We start from the raw sequence: 7,123 nt of genomic DNA, 5'->3' as shown, positions 1-7,123 counted from the left end.
GATACATGAAGACAGATGGATTGGTAGTGGAATTCTCCCTAGTTGAGAAGGAGTGTTAAAATTGGAAACTAGGGCTAAATTCGACTTTGGGACAACTCATTTGATTTATATGATGATTGCATTAGATTCCTCTTTTCGAGAGGACCAAGATTGATATAAAGATCATCTCATTCGGACAAGTAGAAGTATGATTTTGAATTTATGCCCAGTGATGTACAAATTGTTCAGGTCGGCCTCATCATCATGTAGGCTCATAGAGTCCAATAGACATGACACTTCACCCTCTTCAACTTGTATAAATACAAGTGTCCCTCCTCCTCATTTGGCACATTCATCACTTGCTCATTCTCTCTCCTCCTCTTATTGGTTCGTACAACATTGGGCAGCTTCTCTTTCACATGTGTGGCAAGGACGAGTTTTTTCTGGGCTGAATTGCAGAACCAAAATTTCAGAATTTCAGACAGTTTGACCAGTTTTGACTGTGGTTTTTGGAGGAACATTTCTGTTTGTCCAGGCCGCATTGACTGGCACATAAATCGAGATTTCCTGGTCTGTTTGACCTGTGTCGACCGCTGCTTTTGTGACTGTTTTTGGCTGACTTTGACTGCTGCTGGAGGCCGAGTTTGACTGCCTTTGACCGAGCTTCAAAGGAGGAGTTTGATTGCTGTTTTGACCAGTGTTGACTTTCTGGTTAGTGCTGAAGTTTGACTGTAGTTGACTGCAGAAATTTACAAGGCTGTTTTGATTTTGAATTGGGCAAGTCAATTTGACTTTTGTACTCTCTCTGTGCTGAACTTTTGATATAATAATAAGAAGAATTGATCAAAGGGTTTTTCCCACATTGGGGTTTTTTCTTGGCATGTGCCAAATGGTGTCCTCTTGTCTTGGATTTTCTTCTGCATTTTGTTTCATGTTCTATCTGCTTTTATTGTCAATGTGATTATTGTGATTGCTATTGGAAATTGTTATTGGGCTACTAAGGAACATTGAAGTAAATTGTGCTAAGCATAGAACATACCATTGTTAACTAAAATTAACACGTTCAAATCCTCTTATCTTGAGTTTCCCTGGCTTTGTTCCCTTAGGAGATATGGGAGATGACTTTATTTCATTATCCTCAGAATGCTTATCTTTCATAGCGCTCCAAATCTAACATGGTGTGAAACATGGACACTTTCATGTATAATAAAAAAGATGCTCTTCAGAACATTAGCGCAAACAGTATTTTTTTATGGTTGTCCTGTTTAGGCTCTGGGCCTCTCCAAAAAATCTTGGAAGAAAGTTGAAAAAGTTCAGAAACTATTTCTTATAGAGTATCTGGGAGTTAAAAATATAAACCCATTACTCTGATGTTAGCAGAAACAAGTGTGTTACTTTTAGAAGGAGAAGCATTATGTCAATTTATGATATATATTATCAAAATACAGCATATGGATATGAATGCATTACTGAGGCAATCTAAGGTTGCATCTCAAGATAAGGTAGCATTCAGTGATTACTATGTGAGCGGATGAAAAACCCTTCAGATCTTTGGTTAGTAATCCAACGCTTAGTTTCCCAAGTCACTCAGGAGCCATTGACCTGATGGATTCTGTGCTTCCACCACTTATCTTGAATAACGTGGCACCCTCGCAGAAATTCAGATGGCCTAATCTCCTCGTGCAGCCTATTGAGATTTTTCATGATTTCAAACAGCTGCATTTGAAATCTTCCACTTCAAAAATCATGAAAGCATGAAAACAAGCTGCACTAACCAAAAGGAAATGAGTTAAATCTTCAAGCTATTTTTGATCAATTGAAAACAGAAACTAGATAAAAGAAAGCAAACTGAAATCGAAAGCAATAGAATCAAAATTCTACAACAAATTGTTCAAGCAAAACATCAAAAGTAAAATTATAAGCAATGGAAATTAACAATAACGAGAGCAAAACTAGGTTTGAGCAGAAACAGAGTCTTGAGAGGCAACCGTCCAATTTTGATAAGCAGAAAATAAGCTGCAAGCAAACAAAATTACTTTTGGAAAAATGAAGTGAAGCTTGCTCATTCAGTTCCTGGAGAAAGGCTCATCTGTATAGAAGGCCAGTAGGTAAACATCTTGTTGAAAACAGTTACATCACTTGGATGAATCAGGACCACTTTCATGGCTGATTGCTCAATTTCTGATCACTGATCCTCATTACCTTGGTTCCTTAGATGGGGTTACTTGGATCCTCAGTCATGCACACAATGTTATGTTTTATGATCAGCGAATTTACTTTTGAATTTCCCCTTTGAATCGTGCTTATGTTTACATCAAATCACAAGTGTTTGCGAATTCTTCTGATTTATTACTACAGTGCAACTGTTGGTTTCTTTTCAATTTGCTTTGACTCTGATACGGATAAGAATAACAGTGGTGGCAAGAATCCATTGCATTTATTGCTGCATCGTTTGCCAGTAGTATAGTTCAACATTGATTCCTGGCCACCCTTCTTTTTAGCCTCCCATCTCATGTGCAAGTACAGACTTAAATTGTTAAAGAAGGCATTCAATTCGTGAATTCTTGTGGGTTACTGTGATTTTGATTCCTGAAAAATCAGATTCTTCGAAAGCAATGCTCCAACACTTGCATAGTTTACTAGAGTAGTAAATAACATAGCAAGAATGGTCTTAACCTAGATGAGCACCACTCTGAGAGAGCAAGAAATCGAATTGAAAATCCTTGCTGACTAAATGACACTTTGACTTTTGATCATCAATACGCCAGCTTTAATGTGATGTTTCATTGTTAGCAGCAAAGTGTTTGTATTTGTATAATCTTCTAAACTGGCAGGCTTTCTAAAGATAATTTGAGACAGGTCACAAAGGATTGAAATTCCTTGCTGCGTTATTGAAGATCTACTCTAGAGATAATTGACGGTTGTTTTGATTTCCAGGAAAAGAATACGTGTCCCTAAAATCTCCAGAATATTCTATCAACAGAACAACAGACACTCAATGCGAAAGCCTAATTGCACACTCACATGACTGGTAAAAGGGTGTGGAGGTAGGTTTCCTCAGTAGATTTTTTTCAAGATCCCAATTTACTTCAAACAGGCAAGTGGTTTTTTTAGTACAGCATTCTATATATCAACACATCCGAATAACTTAATTTAGTGAAAACGCATACCTGTTTCAAAAGTTAATAGCCTAACTTTTGACTAGCTATTCTTGATTATGGAAAGCAAGAAAATAGCCATGGTGGGGAAGGTTCCTTTTTCCAACAGCTCCTCCAAAATGTCCTCCCATAAGACTCCATACAATAGGTCATAAATAAACCAGTGATCAAGACAGGCGTTCAGGAATGTGTTAGAATCATAAGAGACATCAAAGACTAGCAAGTTGGCAAGGCTATGCTGAAATGAAAGCAAAAGGTAGATGACAAACATGAAACCAAGATTAAAGGAATCTTATTCTTGCAAAAAGATAAAAAATTCTTATTCTAAGCAAGCAAAATGTTGAACGCGTAAACCTATTCTATAGACAGAAAATAATACCTAGCTGGACATCAAAGACTAGCAAGTTGGCAAGGCTATGCTGAAATGAAAGCAAAAGGTAGATGACAAACATGAAACCAAGATTAAAGGAATCTTATTCTTGCAAAAAGATAAAAAATTCTTATTCTAAACAAGCAAAATGTTGAACGCGTAAACCTATTCTATAGACAGAAAATAATACCTATTTCTGTGTCATATGTTGAACATGAACAACGTATGTCATATGAAGTAATATTGGTAGTGTAACCATCCATACTGATGGTTCAGCCCTGAACATGGTTCTGGTGTTGAGTGGGCAAAAAAGTACTCTGCAAAATGGTATAAAACAAGGTACAATCCAGAAATAGCTCCCTTATGATGAAAATTTCATGAAAATTTAAAATACAAAGGGCCTCGATAATGACCAGGAGTAATGTTTTTGGATTTTGGCCCAGTAATCATCACTGTTTTTGTAATGTTCCCAATTTTATGAATGAAAAAATTAAAAATCACTAAGGAGTTTTGCCAATTTTTTGTAATATTAAATTAATAAAGGAAAATATTATTTTTGGTGGAGAAAGGTGGAAATTATTATTTTAATGGAGGATGGTGGCAAAATAATATTTTATTGAGGGGAGACAAATCATTATCTTGAGAATGACGACAATAATATTTTATTGGAGAATTGAGACATTATTATTTTATTTAAAATGAAGAATCTAGAAGCTAGAGGGAGACTCCATGAATAATTATAACAGGAGGAATTCAATTGCAAATAATTTTATTCCTATCTATATCTTGACATAGAAAATAGGTTAAGCAAGTTTCAAGAGTTTCATGCAAAAGTCAAAGCTAATTTCGGTGGACTTCGAGTGCCACCCTATTTAGCTCTTTGGGAGGATTATTTTAGATCTTCCATTGTGCTTATTATAGAAAATCTAATTATCATTGTTTGCAGGAGGCTCCAACATTGGGATGTAATTTGGTTGCAGGATCATTCGATCACCAGGGCCGAGCTTATTTGTCTCACCAAGTGAAGATCGAACTGCCCAATCTGGAGGAGGAATTTATATTTGCAAATCCAGAATTTATCTTGGGCTAAGAAGGGGTTGAGTTCATTAAAATTGCAGGAGGGCTGAGTTAATAATGACGAGGGCTGAACTGAATTGCTGATTTAATGATCGAATTGCTGATTTAATGATGAGCCGAAATTATCTCCAAGGAGGGACGTTATGCAAAAAGGATTTAGGAGGCTGCATATTCTATCTTGATGCCAAGGAAGAACACATTTAAATTCTGACAAGAAGAGGATCGAGCTCATTCAAGAGGGAAGAGGCCAAGTCATCTTGCACCAATACTTGAGCTCATTCAAGAGGGAAGAGGCCAAGTCATCTTGCACCAATACTTGAGATTCAACACGCCAAAAGACACATTTTAGAGGAGGATTGATTGCCTTGATTACCTGATCCTTCATTCTAGACTTAGAGACTCTTGGGCCGAACTGTCATTCATCATTCTGCTTCCAATTCTAATTGCTATTTTCGTCATACAAGAAGGGACATATTAGTTTAAGGTGAGGAGGATGAATTATGAAGTTTCCAGGCATTGTATTTTAGAGGGCTGAGCAATATATTGCATAAGTGTTTATGGTACCAAGTGCTGGCAAAAAGGGGACAAAATTCTAAATTAGGGAGTCATTAATACGCTCATGTACCAGATCTAGAAATTTCCTTGAGACCACATTCTTTGCATGCCTGTAGCAGCCTATTCAGGGGAGGCCGAGTTGGATTTAGAAGTACAACCAAATCAGTCAACTTAAGTTCTGTTCGTCGGTGCACTTTCTAGGTGTATACTTGACAGTGGCATTGTAAATTTGACATTTTTCTCTCAATTAAAGATATGAATTGCTTCATAATTTATGAATGTTATCTCTCAAGTTTGATACACATCCTATGTTGTCCATGGAAGCAAATTTATAGAATTGCTTACAAACTGTTGTTTACGATTGGATCATTATATTGTTTGTCATCTATCTCTATGCTTTCAGAATTGAAAAAGTGGAGGAATAAGCTCACAGGACTGTTTTTACCGGCAGAACACAATGTGGCAAAATAAGTCCTAAAACCTTGTGAGAGCATTCTGAGGCATCAATCGACGTTTTTTGGGGTAAAACTTTGGCGCAACACTTTTTCATGCTATTCTACACATAGATACCTTTCCAACGGTGCAAGAATCACATCAGGGAAAAGTTATGCCACTCAGAAGTTGACTTTCCTGTTTTCACCACCATAATTCGAGAGGGTGTCACGTCAACCCCCATTATTTATGAAAAAGGGGCTAGCATGTGATTATGATGTAGAAGACTCTAGAAGAGTCTATATTGTAACTTTGGTCAAGAGTTGAGATAGTCAAACCTAACCACTAGTAGGCTATCATGTTGTGTGATAATTGAGCCACTAGGAGGAAAAGAGATTTCATTCTTTTGAGTGCATTTGTTCCATCACTGAGCAAAAAGAGCCAAGAGAGATAAGATGTAGAGCACATAGAGAGGATTTGTGCACTGTAGCAGCGCACGGGCCACAAGCCATACGTCATTGTACTTGCAGCCATATTTCCATTCAGAGAAAGAGAGCGGAGCGACTTGACCTTCTAGCTACGTTTTTCTCTCTAAAGGGTTTCCCAAAGCATATTTTGTGTCAAATGTGTGTGTGAGCTTTTATTTTGCCGTTCTCTATTTTTTGCATAATTTTTATTCACATGCATGTACTATTAACAATAGATCTACATATCCAAAAAATCTAATAAAAATGTAAGTGTAAAATTTCAGATTTAAAATATATTTTTATTAGATTTATTGTGACGTGCAACGGAATATCCACGACGATTTACGGATCATATTGGTATCACAACAATTTCTTTCGAGAATATTGCGAAGATCAAGATCCGTTGAGCGAAAAGTCATAAAACCCTAATCATGGCCGACGAATCTGTGAATAACCCTCGTGATCCTGCAAAGGAGAGGTTTTCGTGGTTGGAACAACAAGTCATTGATATAAATCATCCTCATGGTGGCCATGAGTAATAAGCTTGGGATATTTGGAGAAGATGGGGGTTCAAATGTAGATGACAACTCAGAAGGGGGATCAAGAGATTGGAAAGAAATAGAGAACCAACTAAAGAAAGAATTTGGAAAAAATCAATCCAGTTTGAGTGTTGTGAATCAATCACAACCCTTGTTTAAAATGGAAGCAAAGGTTGATATCAAGTTGTACCACGATGAGATCGACGCTTTGAAGTTAAATCATTGGTTGCAACAACTAGAGTGTATTTCGATGTCCAACAAATTGAGGAAGAACAAAAGATTTCATTTGCGCGACTTAAATTAAAGGGCCATGCCCCGAGTTGGTGGGAGAGCCACACAGAGACCCTTGAGGTTGGAAGGGGATCCTCCAATGAATAATTGGGAGGACTTCAAACCCTCATTAAGTAATAGTTTTACCCTATTGGGTACATAGAGGACCAGTGGATTCGATGGCACTACTTCGACAAAAGTTGGGGCAAAATGTGCAGGAGTACACCACAAAGTTCAAAAAGATTAGCATAATGCTGGGTATCTCCTCAAAGAACC

General features: G+C 37.2%; 1 long non-coding RNA gene across 1 annotated transcript in view; it reads right to left on the bottom strand.

Moving 5' to 3' along the window:
- Positions 1–615: 615 nt before the first annotated feature.
- Positions 616–7,123, bottom strand: part of LOC149140718 (uncharacterized) — a 43,140-nt gene continuing 36,632 nt past the window's right edge. The window contains exon 4 of the long non-coding RNA XR_016265142.1: positions 616–1,744. This is a non-coding gene — a long non-coding RNA (uncharacterized LOC149140718). The remainder of the gene's footprint in view (positions 1,745–7,123) is intronic.

The sequence above is a fragment of the Pinus tabuliformis genome, chromosome X (assembly GCF_031772625.1).
Source record: "Pinus tabuliformis cultivar Carrire ecotype Pingquan chromosome X, CPIR1, whole genome shotgun sequence".
Lineage (NCBI taxonomy): Eukaryota > Viridiplantae > Streptophyta > Pinopsida > Pinales > Pinaceae > Pinus > Pinus tabuliformis.
The sequence above is the reverse complement of the archived record's forward strand: the minus strand, read 5'-3'. Positions and strand labels throughout refer to the sequence as shown.